The following is a 22,218-nucleotide window of genomic DNA, read 5'->3' on the forward strand; positions in this document are numbered from 1 at the left end:
AAAGGCAAAACTGTCATGATGCTAAAAACATCAGTGGTTTCTACAAGTTTACAGGGGAAGAAAAGAATGGTGGAGCACAGAATATTTTAGGGAAGTGAAAATGCTCTGTGTAACATAATGATGTATAAGGTATCATTATACATTTGTCTAAAATCATAAAATTTACAACACCAAGAATGAACCATAATGTAAATTATGGACTTTGGGTGATTATGATATACCAGTGTAGGTTCATCAATTTAAAAAATGTATCACTCTGGTGGGGTCTGTTAATAATGAGGGGGACTATGCATGTGTGGGGGCAAAGTGGGATATGGTAAATCTCTGTAACATCTCTTCAATATTGCTGTGAACCTAAAACTACTCTAAAAAAGTAAAGTCTTAATAAAAGCAAAATCTTGTTGCTTAATTCTCCTAGAACTCAGTTCTATCAAAGGTACTAACAAAAAAAGATAACTGTAGGTTTAATAATCAGGTAATTAAGATGGAAATTTCAAAATAGTATCCAGATTATGTACTATATATAGTTTATTCAACTTCTTTTATTCTGAGTAATATGAACCATGAAACAAATATTATTTCTGTTATTGTATCAGGTGTTGTTTATTTGTCTTTTTGTTTCTTTCCTTAGTATGGAAATCTGACCACATTTCTTTGAGGTCGATTTCATTAAAGATACCAGGTTAGGCTATTGCTGCTTGAAAATAGTATTAAGAATATGATACTAGTTTAATGTATTCTTCCTGAATAATTGGAACTACTGGCATTTACATGACCAGCACAGAAGAAATATTGTTAGACTAGTCAGAACTTTAGTAAGATATAGTTATACCAGTCATTTAGGTTAATGCAGAATATGTTCAAATAGCTTTCTGATAGAAAAAATAATTAATTATTCAAAGACCCAGCCTTTCATATTACGGTCATTGAGTTCAATCTCTCCAGCATAAATTTTGACTAAAAGGTATTGCATGTTTGTCCTGTATCATTGAATGCTTAATATGTGTCAGGCATTGTTTCAGGCCTTAAGGCCCCAAGATGAACAAGACAGATGCAGTCACTGTCCTTACTGAGTTTCTATTATTGTGGGGGGACAGACCCAAAATCAAGTAAGTATCCAAACAACCTAATTACGGCAATTTGGAACGAATACTATAAAGAAAACAAACAAGAAACTGAGATGGAAAAAAATAAAAGTGAACCTATTTTAGATAGTTTGATTAGAACAGATCTCTCTGAGGAAGTGATATTTAAGTTGAGAATTAAAGAGAAGGAGCTGGATTTGGGAAGTGAGGGGAAAATTTACTTTAGGCAGAGGGCAGAGTGTATGCAAAACAGAGATATGAAAAAGGTTTGTTGTATTAAGAACTAAGAGATCTGTGAATGGAGTGTAGAGATCAACAGAGTACCCAGGATTAAAATTTACCTGGGATTTGTTGAATCAGGCATGCTAAGGACAGCAGATCAGGAGACTTGACTGCAATTGAGAAGATATGTTATGCATAGTTGCCAAGGTGTGTGTGTGAGGGCATGCCATACCCCACCAGGGCTGGTCAGGAAGCATAAGGAGTTGAGGGGAAGTTATGAGCCAGAGCCTTTATTGGGTTTATTGTGGGAAGGAATGGGTGAGGCAAGGTAGGTACACTGAATAAATTTAGGATTGGATAGTTTGAATAATTTCAGCAGGCTCTGGGCTATACAAGTTATCTCTAGTTGTCCAGTACTTGACCCTTGGGTGCGTTAGATTAAGGGGAATATTCACTTGTAGTATGAATGTTTGATATAGGAGGTGGTTGCTGGTATGGGCTCTGTGCTGATCTGCATATCAAAGGCATACTCACAGGTAAGTTTTCTATCTCTAGGAATTAGCTAACTCTGGGTGTGTCAGTAGCTGCTAAAAATTGAGATTCCTGAACCATGCTACAGGCCTAGTAAATCAAGCTCTGGAATTTTATTTTTAACTAACTCCTGGATGATTCTTATCCATTCAGCAAGGCAAAGGATTAAGGACCAGTATCTGGGAAATACCTTACTGGATTTATATTGCAATGGATTTATATTCCATCACTCACCTGACACTTCTGTGAGCTGTGTAATCTAATGGTCAGTCTCATCACCTTGTATATTCTAGTGAAAAGTGCAAGCGTCATTGGGGACATTGAATATTATAACCTATAATAATTAATTCATTATTATATGGCGGATTTAATTTAACCCTTCCCCACATAACCACCCAAATACTCCAGGTGCCAGTGCCAGTATAACTCCAATTCAAATAAAAAAGAATGAGTCACAATTAATTATTGACTAAGTCAAGTACTCAAAATACAACAAGCATTTTCTTTTCTCATAACAGTGGTTAAAATTAGAATTTCCAAATATTGTGATACTTTGAATGATATTTATGTTGTTGAACTTTTATAGGCTTCATTATCACTTATTTTTAAGGACTGATTGTACAGTTCTCTTTTCTTTTCGTGTAGGCAAGTACCTCATGAATATTTATGGAAATCAGATTTAATTACACTATTTATGAATGGATTGAATGTGGCTAGAGATGTGCTAAAATAAATCTTTTGTTGTTTTAATTTCATGGGGGAGCTGGTTCCCAAATGTTCCAGCATTCAGAAATAACTTACTGCACATAAAATGAATTTCTATATTTACATCTGTCTGGATATTTCAGCTTCACCTGATAGAAACACTAAATTATTTGTACAAGAAAATCAGTTGTATATAGTTCTCTCTCTTTACTCTTTAGTCTGAAAGAAAAGTTCGCTAAGTGATTCTCAAGTTCCAATTAATAAAGGACTACAGTTGTTAATGATAGAATGTAAAAATTTTGTTTCAGAGTATTTGGCAAATAATGTGAAATTTCAGAAACTAAATTAATCATAGAAAGACTGACTTTTCTATTCACTTTAATCATGCTGCATATATTTTGGGGTGAAAATGCTCTAAAATAACTTAGAATGGAAATGGACTTTTAAAACTCTAGAAATACTGTTTTTTGTGTTCCTGTATTGTCCATCTCAAGGTTGATTTTTTTTGCTTATAGTAACACTCTTATAATAACACCCTTCACAACTATTGATTAATGCAACATCTATTGATTCACAAATCATTCTGTACATTTCTGCAATATACTTCTGCTGCTAAGCAACCCAGAAAAACAGTCATTTTCATTTCTAAGGGATATAAAGTTATTTTTTTCATTAATATACAGATATGTACAACAAATTTAGGACAAAAGAAGAGGATTATTTCTAAATGAAATGAATAACCACAATTTATGGATCAGATGGAATCAAAGAGTTGTCTCCTCTCTTCCCTGATTAGACTTAGAAATATATTTTCTATGACCTTTAAAGAGAAACAATCAATGAATCTCCAGTATATTTATTCAGTATTTTTTTCTTTTGTTTGTTTGTTTGTTTTGTGGTACGTGGGCCTCTCACTGTTGTGGCCTCTCCCGTTGTGGAGCACAGGCTGCAGATGCGCAGGCTCAGTGGCCATGGCTCACGGACCCAGCTGCTCTGCGGCATGTGGGATCTTCATGTGGGATCTTCCCAGACCGGGGCACAAACCCGCATCCCCTGCATCGGCAGGCGGACTCTCAACCACTGCACCACCAGGGAAGCCCTTATTCAGTGTTTTGAGTGAGGGGCTAAGTGTATTTGCCTCAGAATAAGGTAAAATGGTACTAACCCTATCAGGTTTTCTTTTTATGAACAAGTAAACCCCATCATCTTATTATTCTAAATAACTCATCTCTTAGCCACTGTTGTAATAACCTGATAAATCCCTTTTCTTTTTGGGGTGACATCACTGTTTACACAGAATGGAGAGATCAGTATTTGTAGGCAGAGTGGAAAAAGAGACAACTCTGTCACTAACTAGCTGTGTGAGTGTTGGGAGATAATCTGACTTCTGTGATTTGAGTTCCTCATCTGTTATAGTGTTTCATGAGCCTGGACTTTGGAGCCAGACTGTTTGGGTTCCAAACCCAGCTCTACCACTGACTAGCTGTGAGACCACGAGCAAACTCCTTAAACTTCCTGTGCTTTGTAACTCCAGTGTTGGGTTGCCTCAGGCCGAACAACAAACAGGGAGGTAACCTAGCGCCACCCAGAAGCAGACAAGCAGATGAAAGTTTTACTGAGCCCTGTCCACCAGAGCAACAACTAGCTATACCTACCACCAGTCCCTCCTATCAGGAATATTGCACAGTCCTCTTACATAGGCTCATCCACCAGAGGGCAGACAGCAGAAGCAATAAGAACTACAATCCTGCAGCCTGTGGAACAAAAACAACATTCACAGAAAGACAGACAAAATGAAAAGGCAGAGGATTATGTACCAGATGAAGGAACAAGACAAAACCCCAGAAAAACAGCTAAAAGGTAAAGACCTTCACCTTCTCGGGGCTTCTCAAACCCTTTTTGTGGATACATTTTCCCTGGACTTATACCTATAAATTTCCAATTTGAGGAAGTTGCTGGCTTCTTTTTTAGGCCTTGTAATCTTGTGCTATCTCTGGTGTCCATCTGTGTTGCTGCAAGTTCCCTGAAGATTCTTCAAGCCATCCAACTTTCTATTTTCTTAGCAGTGAATGGGCTTCTACAGTATGCCTGGTTCTGCTAGTGCTCCAAATCGGTTGAGACAGAACTCAGTTCCTCAAGCATCACCCCTACCTCTGCCAAAAAATCAAAACCAAAACCAAAACTGGAACACTGGAGCATTATCTATTCTTTTATTCCTTCCAAATGGGAGGCCATCAAGCTATATTGTTCTTTGTCTTCTATACTGCAGGTCTTCTAGAGCAGCAGCAAGCTTCCCAGTACTCTATTGCTTTCAATGGCACCTAGTAACTCATAGTATGCTGCCCTATAAGTGCTCTGAGACACTGAAAGCAGTCCCTTAGGCAGCTCCCTGAAAAGCCAGAATGTTTGACACATGTTCCAACTCCTTCCATAACCAGGTAGAAGCTGGGAGTTGGGTTTTTTCCCTGCTCCTTCCATGCTGAACCAAGGGAAGAGACTCGAGAGTGTGTGCTAGTCCAAATCATTGCCTTTGTTACTAGCAGACCCCAACTGGGTATCCTTTCCAGTCAGGATTTAGATACAGGCAAGACAGAAGCCAGCCCCTCAGACGAAGTCAGGATGTTGGAAGTATGGTCCAATCTTCTCTTTTCCTCCTCAGGGAGAAGGCAGGAGTTCGGAGTTTTCTCCCAATTTCACTATGCTGTGCCACAGAGAGGGACTACGGTGAATGAATGCCATTAATTTTCCTATTGGATTCATTGTGTCTGATTTTACTCACCTCGAGTGCAGGAGCCTCTTAGCTTGTTTCCAGATTTCTAACAGAGATTTGGTTCAAGTATTTTCATTGAGTTGGTGTCTTTGTCAGAAGAAGGAGGCTCTGGGACTGCCTATTCCACCATTTTTCCAATGTCACCATTCTCAGTAATCTGTTTTACCAAGATTATTCCAGTGCACACGGAAGCTTGAGAAACGCTGATCTAAGTTTTCTTCTAGCTTAAGCATTCATCAGTACTCCTTGTCTTCGAATTCTACATATGCCACCTATAAGCTGTATGACTTTATGCAAGTTCTTTTACCTCTCTGAGACTAATTTGCCCCATATACAAAGTGAGTATGATAGTTGTAGTTTATTCATATGGTGATTATAACATTAAATGAGTTAATATATACATTAGTTATTTTTTTTACTGTTATCAATGTATTCATCATAAGTCTCAACTCTCTGTGTTTTAAGGCAATGTTGCAGTCCTCAGGGAAAGCAGGAGTTTACTTTATACCCCTGGAAATTATAGAAAGAATATATACTTAAGTATAAAATAATAGGAAACAAGAATCATAAAACATAAAAAGTGAATTGTGAATAAAAAGACTAATGAAGGTACCATAAGAGACCTTAGAGTTCTTCATCAAAGAAGAAGTAATAACAGAGGGAGTTAGAGATTCTTAAGTCTGTATTAAAAAATTGTTTCATATTTCTAAGTTGGCCTGTAGTTGGGCATTTTTGATTATTGAACTTGGAATATTGTATTTTGGAGAAGGTTTTGCAGTATAATTTTGACAACAGTAAAACTTTAAGACTAGCTCTTTAATGGTAAGTTTACCATGTCCTTACTAGCACATTCAGTAAATAGTCATTTTTTTTACTCCCTGTCCTCACCCTCTTCAAATACAAATAACAGTTGGGCTTGAGAGACTGAGAACATGACAAAGTGCAAAGTTGATATTATCTTTAAAGGACATAGAAGCTTTGGTTTGTGGTTGGGAAATATAACGTGATAATTTATTAACTGAGAAGATATAATTATCAGGAAATTTTGGAGTGGGGTGAAAGTAGAAAACCGTCGGTACTACTTGAGTGGCAATGATAGGTCAAGAAAACCTAGAAGACATATTTTAGTCCAGAAAACTGGCACCTGAAAAAATTTTACAGCAATCTGAACCCTGACTTTAATATTTCACTGCAAAAGTATGATTTCAACATACTATTAATTTTTGGCTGATTTATAGTTTGAAGAGACATCTGAAAATAGTAAAAAAAAGAGTAAAACATTTTTAAAGAGCTTAAACTATATTTTCTGTTTAGTCAAACATAATGTTAATATATTAGCAACTCCTCTAATTAAAACATGTCTGCTTCTTGATTGATGATTAATAATAGTCAGATATGTCAGTATAAGATCTTATATGATTGGAGCTGTGGTCTAAGTCTATAATTCTTCCAACACTAAAATGATGGTAATATATTCTGTAATTATAGAAGAATACATTAATATCACCATTTTTGTCTCAATATAAAGTATGTGTATCTGTAAATGCTTTAAGATAATATAGGTCCATATTTATTTATGGTCTATGGACTTCATCTTTTATAAAAAGAAATTCTTCTTAAATTTGTATGCTGTTTTGTCCTCACAACAATTTTGTGATGCTGGTGGTGCAGAATTATTCAAGCAAGTGATAGAGCCAGAACAGAAATACTAACAAGTCTTCATCCTTGTCATCTAGTTACCAGGACAGTTAGGAAATTCAAATGAAATATTACATATAAAGTGCTTATCACAGTGCCCAAGACATAGTAAGCACTTAATAAATGCTATTACTACTACCACCACCACAACTACTACTGCTGCTGCTGCTGCTGCTACTACCACTGCTACTGCACAAAACAAGTTCAAAACTAGAAAGGATAGAATAAATGGTAAACTGTGGAATTAAAAATTTTTGGTAACAACTTGTAGTTTGGTCGCTAATAGAAGGCTTTTCTAAAGCACATGCAGTATGTTATTTATATTGTGATGATATCAGAAATTATTTCAAAACAATTTTAGGGGAATGGGTGAGGGTCTTTTCTATAAAAGCCATCAATCCTCAGCACACTTCTCTATGATAGAGACCACTACAGTGATAAGAAAATAGATACATGTGAAGATATCAAGGGTAGAAAAATAACCAAAAAGCACTCTGGAGGATTTAGAGCCAGAACTAGTGAGTAATTTGGTGTCCATCTGATACTCTAACCAAGGTGAACATCTTGAATTTTAAATAGGATTAAGTTGAAAAGGTAACCAATTTACTTAAAAATATTTTGATAAAAATGGACAGTTTAATGGTTCAAAGATGAACTATATGTGAAGCAACATGGTTGTTAGAAAGTTTGATGAATATATAAATTCAAATTAAAAGCAATATATGATGAATTTATTATAAAAAGTAATGTTTATATATAGAAAAAAAGAGTGGTTGTGTTTTCTTGTCTTCTGACAATTCCAAGCAAACCTTTTTTTTGGTAGCAACGTGATGACTTATAATTTGTTATGTAAATTTACTGTCAAAAATATGTATGCTCTTTAATAATAATGTAATATTTTCAGTATTAAAATCTAACAACTCTGTTATTAATAATTCTGCAATACACATAACCTATAATAAGGAAAACAGTGAAATTTCCAGTGTTGGGATGTATAATATTAGTAATCATTGCCTTTGACTATAGCTTCTGACTGTCTCTTGTTTTTATGTGTTAAGCTTTCTGTTCACTAATTGGATGCAACAATATAATATGATAATTCTGGCTGTAGACAGTCATCATTCCCTTTGAGTGCCATAGATGAACTTAATTTGGATGGATCCAATCAGGAAGACCCTTAGGAAGCCAAGTGTTTCTGGGTCTGAGTTGGTATTTCAGGTCTGTGCTATGATTTGGATCTAAGGGTTCATGATGGACTTCCTTTTATAATAGGCCTAATATTCTCTTAAGCAGGCAACTACTTAAACAAATAACAGAATTAAATAAGACTGAGGACGCTGAGATGCGAACAGAATGAGTATGGCATCTCACAGCTCCATAATACTGTTAGAGAGCTGTTTCTTGCATTCCTGAGCATATAGAAAAAGACTGGAGGTTCCTCCTCACTGGGTCAATAACCTTATCGAATTTAATATCTGCTCAGAAACCTTTTCTATATAACAGGGAGGACAGTGTAGGAAGCATTTGCTGGCAATGCCATGAAGTAATATAACAAGAGCACTACTGAGAACATTTCTAAAAACATGCAATACAGGGGCTTCCCTGGTGGTGCAGTGGTTTAGGGGCCACATGCCAATGCAGGGGACAGGGGTTCTTGCCCCGGTCCACGAGAATCCCACATGCCGCGGAGTGGCTGGGCATGTGAGCCGTGGCCGCTAGGTCTGCGTGTCCAGAGCCTGTGCTCCACGACAGGAGAGGCCACAACAGTGAGAGACCCGCGTACTGCAAAAAAACCCAAAAAAACATGCAATAAAAATTGGGTTTTTTCTCATACAAGGATAGGTTATACTAGGTTAAATATAATCTTATTTTTTTATTTTTTACATCTGTATTGGAGTATAATTGCTTTAAAATGGTGTGTTAGCTTCTGCTTCATAACAAACTGAATCAGTTACACATATACATATATTCCCATATCATTTCCCTCTTCAGTCTCCCTCCCTCCCACCCTCCCTATCCCACGCCTCAAGGCGGTCACAAAGCAAGGAGCTGATCTCCCTGTGCTATGCGGCTGCTTCCCACTAGCTATCTACCTTACGTTTGGTAGTGTATATATGTCCATGCCTCTCTCTCGCTTTGTCACAGCTTATCCTTCCCGCTCCCCATATCCTCAACTCCATTCTCTAGTAAGTCTGTGTCTTTATTCCTGTCTTACCCCTAGGTTCTTCATGACATTTTTTTTCTTAAATTCCATACATATCTGTTAGCATACGGTATTTGTCTTTCTCTTTCTGACTTACCTCACTCTGTATGACAGACTCTAGGTCCATCCACCTCATTACAAATAGCTCAATTTCATTTCCTTCTATGGCTGAGTAATATTCCATTGTATATATCTGCCACATCTTCTTTATCCATTCATCTGATGATGGGTACTTAGGTTGTTTCCATCTCCGAGTTATTGTAAATAGAGCTGCAATGAACATTTTGGTACATGACTCTTTTTGAATTATGGTTTTCTCAGGGTATATGCCCAGTAGTGGGATTGTTGGGTCATATGGTAGTTCTATTTGTAGTTTTTTAAGGAACCTCCATACTGTTCTCCATAGTGGCTGTACCAATTCACATTCCCACCAGCAGTGCAAGAGTGTTTCCTTTTCTCCACACTCTCTCCAGCATTTACGGTCTCTAGATATTTTGATGATGGCCATTCTGACTGGTGTGAAATGATATCTCATTGTAGTTTTGATTTGCATTTCTCTAATGATTAATGTTGTTGAGCATTCTTTCATGTGTTTCTTGGCAGTCTGTATATCTTCTTTGGAGAAATGTCTATATAGGTCTTCTGCCCATTTTTGGATTGGGTTTTTTTTTTTTTTATTGAGCTGCATGAGCTGCTTATAAATTTTGGAGATTAATCCTTTGTCAGTTGCTACATTTGCAAATATTTTCTCCCATTCTGAGGGTTGTCTTTTGGTCTTGTTTATGGTTTCCTTTGCTGTGCAAAAGCTTTGAAGTTTCATTAGGTCCCATTTGTTTATTTTTGTTTTTATTTCCATTTCTCTAGGAGGTAGGTCAAAAAGGATCTTGCTGTGATTTATGTCATAGAGTGTTCTGCCTATATTTTCCTCTAAGAGATTTATAGTTTCTGGCCTTACATTTAGGTCTTTAATCCATTTTGAGCTTATTTTTCTGTATGGTGTTTGGGAGTGATCTAATCTCATACCTTTTACATGTACCTGTCCAGTTTTCCCAGCACCACTTATTGAAAAGGCTGTCCTTTCTCCACTGTATATTCCTGCTTCCTTTATCAAAGATAAGGTGACCATATGTGTCTGGGTTTATCTCTGGGCTTTCTATCCTGTTCCATTGATCTATCTTTCTGGTTTTGTGCCAGTACCATACTGTCTTGATTAATGTAGCTTTGTAGGGTAGTCTGAAGACAGGGAGCCTGATTCCTCCAGATCCACTTTTCGTTCTCAAGATTGCTTTGGTTATTCGGGGTATTTTCTGTTTCCATACAAGTTTTGAAATTTTTTGTTCTAGTTCTGTGAAAAATGCCAGTGGTAGTTTGATAGTGATTGCATTGAATCTGTAGATTACTTTGGATGGTAGAGTCATTTTCACAATGTTGATTCTTCCAATCCAAGAACATGGTATAGCTCTCCATCTATTTGTATCATCTTTAAATTCTTTCATCAGTGTCTTATAATTTTCTGCATACAGGTCTTTTGTCTCCTTAGGTAGGTTTATTCCTAGATATTTTATTCTTTTTGTTGCAATGGTAAATGGGAGTGTTTTCTTGATTTCACTTTCAGATTCATCATTAGTGTATAGGAATGCCAGAGATTTTTGTGCATAAATTTTGTATCCTGCTACTTTACCAAATTCATTGATTAGTTCTAGTAGTTTTCTGGTAGCATCTTTAGGATTCTCTATGTATAGTATCACGTCATCTGCAAACAGTGACAGCTTTACTTCTTCTTTTCCGATTTGGATTCCGTTTATTTCCTTTTCTTCTCTGATTGCTGTGGCTAAAACTTCCAAAACTATGTTGAATACAAGCGGGGAGCATGGGCAACTTTGTCTTGTTCCTGATCTTACTGGAAATGCTTTCAGTTTTTCACCATTGAGGGTGATGTTGGCTGTGGGTTTGTCATATATGGCCTTTATTATGTTGAGGAAAGTTCCCTCTAAGCCTTCATTTTGCAGGGTTTTTATCATAAATTGGTGTTGAATTTTGTCAAAAGCTCTCTGCATCTATTGAGATAATCATATGGTTGTTCTCCTTCAATTTGTTAATATGGTGTATCACTTTGATTGATTTGCGTATATTGAAGAATCCTTGCATTCCTGGAATGAACTCCACTTCATCATGGTGTGTGATCCTTTTAATGTGCTGTTGGATTCTGTTTGCTAGTAATTTGTTGAGGATTTTTGCATCTATGTTCATCAGTGACATTGGCCTGTAGTTTTCTTTCTTTGTGACATCCTTGTCTGGTTTTGGTATCAAGGTGAAGGTGCCCTCGTAGAATGAGTTTGGGAGTATTCCTCCCTCTGCTGTATTTTTGAAGAGTTTGAGAAGGATTGGTGTTAGCTCTTCTCTAAATGTTTGATAGAATTTGCCTGTGAAGCCATCTGGTCCTGGGCTTCTGTTTGTTGGAAGATTTTTAATCACAGTTTCAATTTCAGTGCTTGTGATTGGTCTGTTCATATCTTCTATTTCTTCCTGATACAGTCTTGTCAGGTTGTGCATTTCTAAGAATTTGTCCATTTTTTCCAGGTTTTCCATTTTATTGGCATAGAGTTGCTTGTAGTAATCTCTCATGATCTTTTGTATTTCTGCAGTGTCAGTTGTTACTTCTCCTTTTTCATTTCTAATTCTACTGATTTGAATCTTCTCCCTTTTTTCTTGATGAGTCTGGCTAGTGCTTTATCAATTTTGTTTATCTTCTCAGAGAACCAGCTTTTAGTTTTATTGATCTCTGCTATTGTTTCCTTCGTTTCTTTATCATTTATTTCTCATGTGATTTTTATGATTTCTTTCCTTCTGCTAACTTTTTTTTGTTGTTGTTCTTCTTTCCCTAATTGCTTTAGCTGCAAGGTTAGGATTTTTATTTGAGATGTTTCCTGTTTATTAAGGTAGGATTTTATTACTATAAACTTCCCTCTTAGAACTGCTTTTGCTGCATCCTTTTGGGTCATCATGTCTCCATTATCATTTGTTTCTAGGTAATTTTTGATTTCTTCTTTGATTTCTTCAGTGATCACTTCGTTATTAAGTAGTGTATTGCATAACCTCCATGTGTTTGTAGCTTTTACAGATCTTTTCCTGTAATTGATATCTAGTCTCATGGCGTTATGGTCGGAAAAGATACTTGATACAATTTCAATTTTCTTAAATTTACCAAGGCTTGATTTGTGACCCAAGATATGATCTATCCTGGAGAATGTTCCATGAGCACTAGAGAAAAATGTGTATTCTGTTGTTTTTGTATGGAATGTCCTATAAATATCAATTAAGCCCATCTTGTTTAATGTATCATTTAAAGCTTGTGTTTCCTTATTTATTTTCATGTTGGGTGATCTGTCCATTGGTGAAATTGGGATGTTAAAGCCCCCTTGTATGAATGTGTTACTGTCGATTTCCCCTTTTATGGCTGTTAGTATTTGCCTTATGTATTGAGGTGCTCCTATGTTGTGTGCATAAATATTTACAATTGTTATATCTTCTTCTAGGATTGATCCATTGATCTTTATGTAGTACCCTACTTTGTCTCTTCTAATAGTCTTTATTTTAAAGTCTATTTTTTTATATGATAATTGCTACTCCAGCTTTCTTTTGGATTCCATTTGCATGGAATGTCTTCTTCCATCCCCTTACTTTCAGTCTGTATGTGTCTCTAGGTCTGAAGTTGGTGTCTTGCAGACAGCATATATATGGGTCTTGTTTTTGTATCCATTCAGCCAATCTGTGTCTTTTGGTGGGAGCATTTAGTCCATTTACATTTATAGTAATTATCGATTTGTATGTTCCTATTCCCATTTTCTAAATTGTTTTGGGTTTGTTATTGTAGGTCTTTTCCTTCTCTTGTGTTTCTTGCCTAGAGAATGTCCTTTAGCATTTGTTGTAAATCTGGTTTGGTGGTGCTGAGCTCTCTCAGCTTTTGCTTGTCTGTAAAGGTTTTAATTCCTCCATCAAATCTGAATGAGATCCTTGCTGCATAGAGTAATCTTGAATGCAGGTTTTTCTCCTTCATTACTTTAAATATGTCCTGCCAGTCACTTCTGGCTTGCATAGTTTCTGCTGAAAGATCAGCTGTTAACCTTATGGGGATTCCCCTGTGTGTTATTTGTTGTTTTTCCCTTGCTGCTTTTAATATGTTTTCTTTGTATTTAATTTTTGACGGTCTGATTAATATGTGTCTTGGCATATTTCTCCTTGGATTTATCCCGTATGGGACTCTCTGTCCTTCCTGGAATTGATTAACTATTTCCTTTCCCATATTAGCGAAGTTTTCAACTATAATCTCTTCAAATATTTTCTCAGTCCCTTTCTTTTTCTCTTCTTCTTCTGGAATGCCTATAATTTGAATGTTGGTGCATTTAATGTTGTCCCTGAGGTGTCTGAGGCTGTCCTCAGTTCTCTTCATTCTTTTTTCTTTATTCTTCTCTGCAGTAGTTATTTCCACTATTTTATCTTCCAGGTCACTTATCCGTTCTTCTGCCTCAGTTATTCTACTATTGATCCCATCTAGAGTATTTTTAATTTATTTTATTTTGTTGTTCCTCGTTGCTTGTTTCATCTTTAGTTCTTCTAGGTCCCTGTTAAATGTTTCTTGCATTTTGTCTATTCTATTTCCAAGATTTTGGATCATCTTTACTAACATTATTCTGAATTATTTTTCAGGTAGACTGCCTATTTCCTCTTCATTTGTTAGATCTGGTGCATTTTTATCTTGCTCCTTCATCTGCAGTGTGTTTTTCTGTCTTCTCATTTTGCTTATCTTAGTGTGTTTGGCATCTCCTTTTCACAGGCTGCAGGTTCGTATTTCCCTTTGATTTTGCTGTCTGTCCCCAGTGGCTAAGGTTGGTTCAGTGGGTTGTGTAAGCTTTCTGGTGGAGGGGACTAGTGCCTGTGTTCTGGTGGATTTGGCTGGGTCTTGTCTTTCTGGTGGGCAAGTCCACATCTGGTAGTGTGTTTTGGCATGTCTGTAGACTTATTATGATTTTAGGCAGCCTCTCTGCTAATGGGTGGGTTTGTGTTCCTGTCTTGCTAGTTATTTGGCACAGGGTGTCCAGCACTGTAGCTTGCTGGTCATTGAGTGAAGCTGGCTGCTGGTGTTGAGATGGAGATCTCTGGGAGACTTTTGCCATTTGATATTATGTGGAGCTGGGAGGTCTCTTGTGGAGCAGTGTCCTGAAGTTGGCTGTCCCACCTCAGAGACACAGCATTGACTCCTGGCTGCAGCACCAAGAGCCTTTCATCCATATGGCTCAGAATAAAAGGGAGAAAAACTAGAAAGAAAGAATTAGCAGAAGAAGAAAGTAAGAAAGAAAGAAAGAAAGAAAGAGAAGGGAGGGACGGAGGGAGGGTGCGAAAGAGGGAGGGAGGAAGGAAGGAAGGAGTGAAGGAAGGAAAAATATAAAGAAAGAAGGAAGATAAAGTAAAATAAAATATAGTAAAATAAAATAAAATAATTAAAATAAAAAATAATTATTAAGAAAAAAATTTAAAAAACAACAAAAGAGAAAAAAGCAGACGGGTAGAACCCTTGGACAAATTGTGGAAGCAGTGCTATACAGACAAAATCTCACACAGAAGCATACACATGCTCACTCACAAAATGAGGAAAAGTGGAAAAAATAACATAAATCTTGCTCTCAAAGTCCACCTCCTCAATTTGGTATGATTCGTTGTCTATTCATGTATTCCACTGATGCAGGGTACATCAAGTTGATTGTGGAGCTTTAATCTGCTGCTTCTGAGGCTGCTGGGAGATATTTCCCTTTCTCTTCTTTGTTCTCACAGCTCACAGGGGCTCAGCTTTGGATTTGGCCCCGCCTCTGCATGTGGGTCTCCGGAGGGCATCTGTTCTTCACTCAGACAGGATGGGGTTAAAGGAGCAGCTGCTTTGGGAACTCTGGCTCACTCAGGCCGGGGGCAGGGATGGGTATGGTGTACGGGACGAGCCTGCAGCAGCAGAGGCCGGCGGGATGTTGCACCAGCCTGAGGCATACCGTGCATTCTCCTGGGGAATTTGTCCCTGGATCCCGGGACCCTGGCAGTGGCAGGCTGCACAGGATGCCCGGAAGGGGGGTGTGGATAGTGACCTGTGCTCGCATACAGGCTTCTTGGTGGTGGCGGCAGCAGCAGCCTTAGCATGTCATGCCCATCTCTGGGGTCTGTGCTTTTAGCCGCGACTCGCGCCCATCTCTGGAGCTCCTTTAAGCAGTGCTCTTAATCCCCTCTCCTCATGCACCAGGAAACAAAGAGGGATGAAAAAGTCTCTTGCCTCTTTGGCAGGTCCAGACTTTTCCCCAGACTCCCTCTCGCCTAGACGTGGTGCACTATCCCCCTGCAGGCTGTGTTCATGCCGCCAGCACCAGTCCTCTCCCTGTGCTCTGACTGAAGCCCAAGCCTCAGCTCCCAACCCCGCCCACCCCGGTGGGTGAGCAGACAAGCCTCTAGGGCTGGTGAGTGCCAGTCAGCACCGATCCTCTGTGCGGGAATCTCTCCACTTTTCCCTCCGCACCCCTGTTGCTGTGCTCTACTTCGTGGCTCTGAAGCTTTCCCCTCCGCCACATGCAGTGTCCACCCATGAAGGGACTTCCTAGTGTGTGGAAACCTTTCATCCTTCACAGCTCCCTTCCACTCGTGCAGGTCCCATCCCTATCCTTTTGTCTCTGTTTATTCTTTTCTCTTTTGCCCTACGCAGTTTCGTGGGGACTTTCTTGCCTTTTGGGAAGTCTGAGGTCTTTTGTCAGCATTCAGTAGGTGTTCTGTAGGAGCAATTCCACGTGTAGATATATTTCTGATGTATCTGTGGAGAGGAAGGCGATCTCCGTGTCTTACTCTTCCACCATCTTCCAAATATAATCTTATTTAGACTCTTGCAAGCAAGAAATCCATTGTTAAATATCTAGCCAGGGGTTAAGATGTAGCCCTGTCTCCAAACCTGGTTTTTCATCAGAATTAGTTGAGGTGGTTTGCAATAATACTTATTGCAAGGCCCTTTCTCCACCCAACATCAGATTCACAAAGTCTAAGCTAGGGGCTCGACATCACTCTCTGTTTTTAAACTCCTGAATGATTCAGAAACAGACATAGAGTTTCAAACCACAGATGAGTCTCTTACCATGTTATTATTAGTACTTTCCTGGGATGTGGAAAGTACTAATGTGAACTGAAGGATTCATCTTTCTTCATTATATATGTTACTTACTTGCTTGGGTGGGGGTCTAGGGCAATTAACTCCTTGGGTTAGAATTTTTGGTAGAAGAAATAAAGACTTCATAGCTCTCTATATAAGTAGTTTTCTTCAAATTCTCCCTCCTCCTTATCCTAAAAATAATGTGGTAAATTTGGCTTTGGGTTCTTCTCCCAGCTAAACCTAGTATGCTCAAGTTAGGACTCAGGTGAAAACCATGGTGAGAGGGACAGAACTTTCCTAACTGCAAAATAAGAATCTCTCTTAATCCACTCGTCTATAAATAAAAGCAATAAAAAAAAAACAGGAAAATTTTGTAAAAATAAATGCATTAAGAACTCTAGAAATTAATCAAAATCTTGCAAAAAAAATCTAAGGAAAGTTTGTCCAATAATTAATTCTGAACATTGGTAAGAATAGTAGGGTTTGTGACATTTTAACTTGGCCTACTCCAATTGTTCTCTTCCCAGCTCTGTGGTATCCTTGAAGTTGAGAGACCTCACAATCCCATTAGTTGTGAAAATCATCAGCCCACCTTTGGAGCTAATAAAAAGTCCCATCCTCAGATAGTCATCACTATTTGACCTGTGTCGCAGCCCCTTGGAGAAGACCCATTCACAGGGCTTGTTATTTGAGTTGACTCAGAGCTATCTCAGTGGAAAGCTCTATCTCTAGTGTGTTTGTCAAAAAAAATTTAGCAGTAATTGTGTATATGTTAGCTGTCTGAGTCTACAAGTAACAGTTGGGGCCAACAAGACGCTGGACAAAACCTTAAGAGGAAAAATGGGAAATGAACTGTATACAGGAAGCTTTGAAAACCTCCAAGAAATTCCTGAAAGTCTAAGGTGCACATTTGTAGGGGTATTCCAAGCCCCAGAAATACATAAACAATTATCTGTGCTGACTTTGAGACATTGTACAAGCAGCAAGTGAAGGCTAAGGCTGAGTTGTAAGCCTCCAGAGTGTTGAATGCTTGTGAACAAACACACGTAAAGACTGTTGGCAAAGGGTGGGAGACATGTTGATTCCAGGCATGTAAGGAAATCTCTGTCCAGTATTCAGCTGTGCATTTGAGAATAAGGTGCATTATACACTTGCTGAGTGGATTGTTATATATAGATCCTGGTTGTTATGGACTGAATTATGTCTCTCTAAAATTCATATGTTGAAGCGCTAACCCCCAATGTGAGTATATTTGGAGACAGGGCCTTTTATTTGGAGAGTTAATTAAGGTTAAATAAAGTCATAAGGGTGAGACCCTAATCTGATAGGACTGGTGTCTGTATAAGGAAATGAAGAGACAGCAGAGATCGCTTTCTTTTTCCATGCTCACAGAGAAAAGGCCATGTGAAGATACATCAAGAAGGTAGCCATCTGTAAGCTTGGAAGAGAGGCCTCACCAGACACCAATCCTGTTGGCACTTTGATCTTGGACTTTCAGCCTCCAAAACTGTAAGAAAATAAATTTCTGTTATTTAAGCCACCTAGCCTCTGATGTTTTGTTATGGTTGCTCAAACTGACTAATACACATCTGAAAACCACAAAATTCTTATAAGAAAACATAGGGGTAAAACATTCATGAGTCTTGGATTTAGCAGTGGAATCTTAGATATAACACTACATTAGTTTCATAGGACTACAATAACAGACTACCATAGACTGGGTGGCTTAAGAGACAGAAATTGATTCTTTTACAATTCTGAACACTATAAGTCTGAGACAAATGTGTCATCAGTATTGGTTTCTTCCACGGTTTCTCTCCTTGGTTTGTTGATAGCTGTCTTCTCCTTGTATTTTCACATGATTTTCCTCTGTATGTCTGCATCTTTGTATTTTCACATGGTTTCCTTCTGTATGGCTGCATCTGAATCTCTTCTTTAAAGGACATCACTCATATTGGATTAAAGCCCATCCTAATGACATTATTTTATAATAACCACTTTAAAGACTATCTCCAAACTTAGTCACATTCTGAGGTACTGGGGTTGGAATATCAACATAAGAATTTTAGAGGGAAAAAATTCAGCCTATAGCAGGCACCAAGATTGCACAACAAAAGAAAAAAATAGATAAATTGGACATCATTGAAATTAAAAAGTTTGTTTTTTCAAGATTGCTTTGGCCATTGGGGTCTTTTGTGTTTCCATACAAATTAAAAAATGTTTTGTTCTAACTCTGTGAAAAATGCCATTGGTAGTTTGATAGGTATTGCACTGAATCTGTAGATTGCTTTGGGTAGTATAGTCATTTTGACAATATTGATTCTTCCAATCCAAGAACATGGTATATCTCTCCATCTGTTTGTGTCATCTTTCATTTCTTTCATCAGCACCTTATAGTTTTCTGAGTACAAGAATCAGGCTCCCTGACTTTAGACTATACTACAAATCTACAGTAATCAAAACAGTATGATACTGGCACAAAAACAGAAATATAGATCAATGGAAAAGTATAGAAAGTCCAGAGATGAACCCATGCACCTATGGTCAACTAATCTATGACAAAGGAGGCAAAAATATACAATGGAGGAAAGACAGTGTTTTCAATAAGTAGTGCTGGGAAAACTGGACAGCTACAGGTAAAAGAATGAAATTAGAACATTCCCTAACACCATACACAAAAATAAACTCAAAATGGATTAAAGACTTAAATGTAAGGCTGAATACTATAAATCTCTTAGAGGAAAACACAGGCAGAACACTCTATGACATAAATCACAACAAGATCCTTTTTGATCCACCTCCTAGAGTAATGAAAATAAAAACAAAAATAAACAAATGGGACCTATTTAAACTTAAAAGCTTTTGCAGAGCAAAGGAAACCATAAATGAAATGAAAAGACAACCTACAAAATGGGAGGAAATATTTGCAAATGAAGAGACTGACAAGGGATTAAACTCCAAAATATACAAGTAGCTCATGCAGCTCAATATGAAAAAAAACAAACAACCTAGTCAAAAAATGTGTGGAAGATCTAAATAGACATTTCTCCAAAGAAGACATACAGATGGCCAAAAACCACATGAAAAGATGGTCAACACTGCTAATTATTAGAGAAATGCAAATCAAAACTACAGTGAGGTATCACCTCACACCAGTTAGAATGGCCATCATTAAAAAACCTACAAACAATAAATGCCTGAGAGGGTGTGGAGAAAAGGGAACCCTCCTATGTTGTTGGTGGGAATGTAAAATGGTACAACCATTATGGAGAACAATATGGAGGTTCCCTAAAAATTAAATATTGAATTATCATTTGATCCAGCAATCCCACCCCTAGGCATATATCTGGAGAAAACCATAATTCAAAAAGATACATGCACCCCAATGTTCATTACAGCACTATTTACAATAACCAAGACATGAAGCAACCTAAATGTCCAAAAACAGAGGAATGGATAAAGAAGATGTGGCACATACGTACAATGGAATATTACTCAGCTATGAAAAGAATTAAATAATGCCGTTTGGAGCAACATGGATATACCTAGAGATTGTCACACTGAGTGAAGTAAGTCAGACAGGGAAAGACAAATATGATATCACTTATATGTGGAATATAAAAAAATGGTACAAATGAACTTATTTACAAAACAGAAATAAAGTCACAGATGTAGAAAACAAACTTATGGTTATGGTGGGGGGGAATTGCAATATTGGGATTGACATATACACACTACAAAATAGATAACTAATAAGGACCTACTGTATAGCACAGGGAGCTCTACTCAATGTTCTGTGGTGACCTAAATGGGAAAAGAATCTAAAAAAGTGTGTATATATGTATATGTATAACTGATTCACTTTGCTGTACACCTGAAACTAATACAATATTGTAATTCAAATATAGTCCAATAAAAATTAAAGTTAAAAGAAGGAAAAAAATAAAATCTTTTGTATGTCAAAGAACATTATCCAAAAAGTAAAAAGACTACTTACATAATGAGAGAAAATATTTGCAAATCATATATCTGATAATGGCTTAATATCCAGAATATATAAAGTACTCTTGCAATTCAACAAGAAAAAGATGAAGAACCTAATTTAAAAATGGGCAATGGATCGGAATAGACAGTTCTTTAAAGAAGATACTAATACAAATGGCCAATAAGCACATGAATAAATCCTGAACATTAGTCATTAAAGAATGCAAATTAAAAACATAATGTGATGTCACTTCACATCCACTAGAATATCTATAATTTTTTTTTTTTTTTTTACAAAACACATAAAATATGTGCTGGCAAGAATATGGGGAGATTGGAACCTACTTATATTGTTGGTGGGAATATAAAATGGTTTAGCTGCTGTGGAAAGCACTTTGGTGATTCCTCAAAAATAAAATATAGAGTTACCTCATGACTCAGCCATTCCAATGCTAGGTATATACCTTCCAAAGTAAAAACATATATCTATAAAAATCTTATACATGGATATTCATAACAGCATTATTCATAATAGCCAAAAAGTGGAAACTAACCAAATATCTATAAATTGACAACTGGATAAGTAAGTTGTGGTAGTCATACAAAGGAGTATTATTCAGCCATAAAAAATAATGAAGTCCTGTTACATGTGAAAACATGGATGTACCTTGAAAACATGCTAAATGAAAGAAGACAGAAACAAAAGATCACATACTGTAGGATTTCCTTTATATGAAATCTCCAAAATAAGCAAATCTTATTATTTTTAATTTTAATATAATTTTAAAGGTTACTTTCCATTTACAGTTATTACAAAATATTGGCTATATTATGCATGTTGTACAATACTTCCTTGAGCCTATCTTACACCCAATAGTTTGTATCTCCCAGTCCCCCACCCCTACATTGCCCCCCCCCAAATAAGCAAATCTTTAAAGGCAGAGAGAAGATTAACAGTTGTCTAGGTTTGAGGTTGGGGTTGGGGAAATTTTGAGACTGACTGCTAATGGAGATGGGGTTTCTATATATTTAGCATAATTTAAATGTTCTAGGGACTTCCCTCATGGTCCAGTGTTTAGGAATCTGCCTTCTGATGCAGGGGACATGGGTTCAATCCATGGTCGTGGAACTAAGATCCCACATGCAGTGGGGCAACTAAGCCCGTGTGCTCTAGATCCGTGTGCCACAGCTACTGAGCCTGCACACTCTGGAGCCTGCACGTCACAACAAAAGAGAAGCCCATGTGCCACAATGAGGAGCCAGCATGCCACAATGAAAGATCCCACATGCTGCAACAAAGATCCCATGTGCCACAACTAAGACCAGATGCAACTAACTAACTAACTAACTAAATAAATGATATGTTCTGAATTGTGGGAATGGTTGCAGAACTCTGTGACTATACTGAAACTACTAAAGTGAAAATTTTAAAATGGTTTATTTTATGATATGTGAATTATATCTCTAAAAAATTTAGAATAAAATTTCATGTTATAAAAGACTCCCTCTGCTGGCTACCTGATTCACAGCATGAGACTACTCTGGTAGGAAAGGCCAAGTGAAGGCCCTTGGAACTACGTGCTCACAAAATAAATAAGGAACCAAAACAATACTATATTGCTGAGTTGTAGAGATTAGTATCATCATGAGAAACTTGTAAAATGCAAGGGATGGTGATTCCCATTCTACTCAATTATTTCAAATGTGTGGAAGATATATTGGCCTACTGCTACTGGACTCATATAGAAACTAAATGCCTGACCATGGATGTCATATGACCTCAAGAATTGAGCTTTCTGTAATAAACTGGATGTCATTTTGATACACCAAACCATAAAATTGGGTGTGT

This window comes from Stenella coeruleoalba (assembly GCF_951394435.1).
Source record: "Stenella coeruleoalba genome assembly, chromosome: X".
Classification (NCBI taxonomy): Eukaryota; Metazoa; Chordata; class Mammalia; order Artiodactyla; family Delphinidae; genus Stenella; species Stenella coeruleoalba.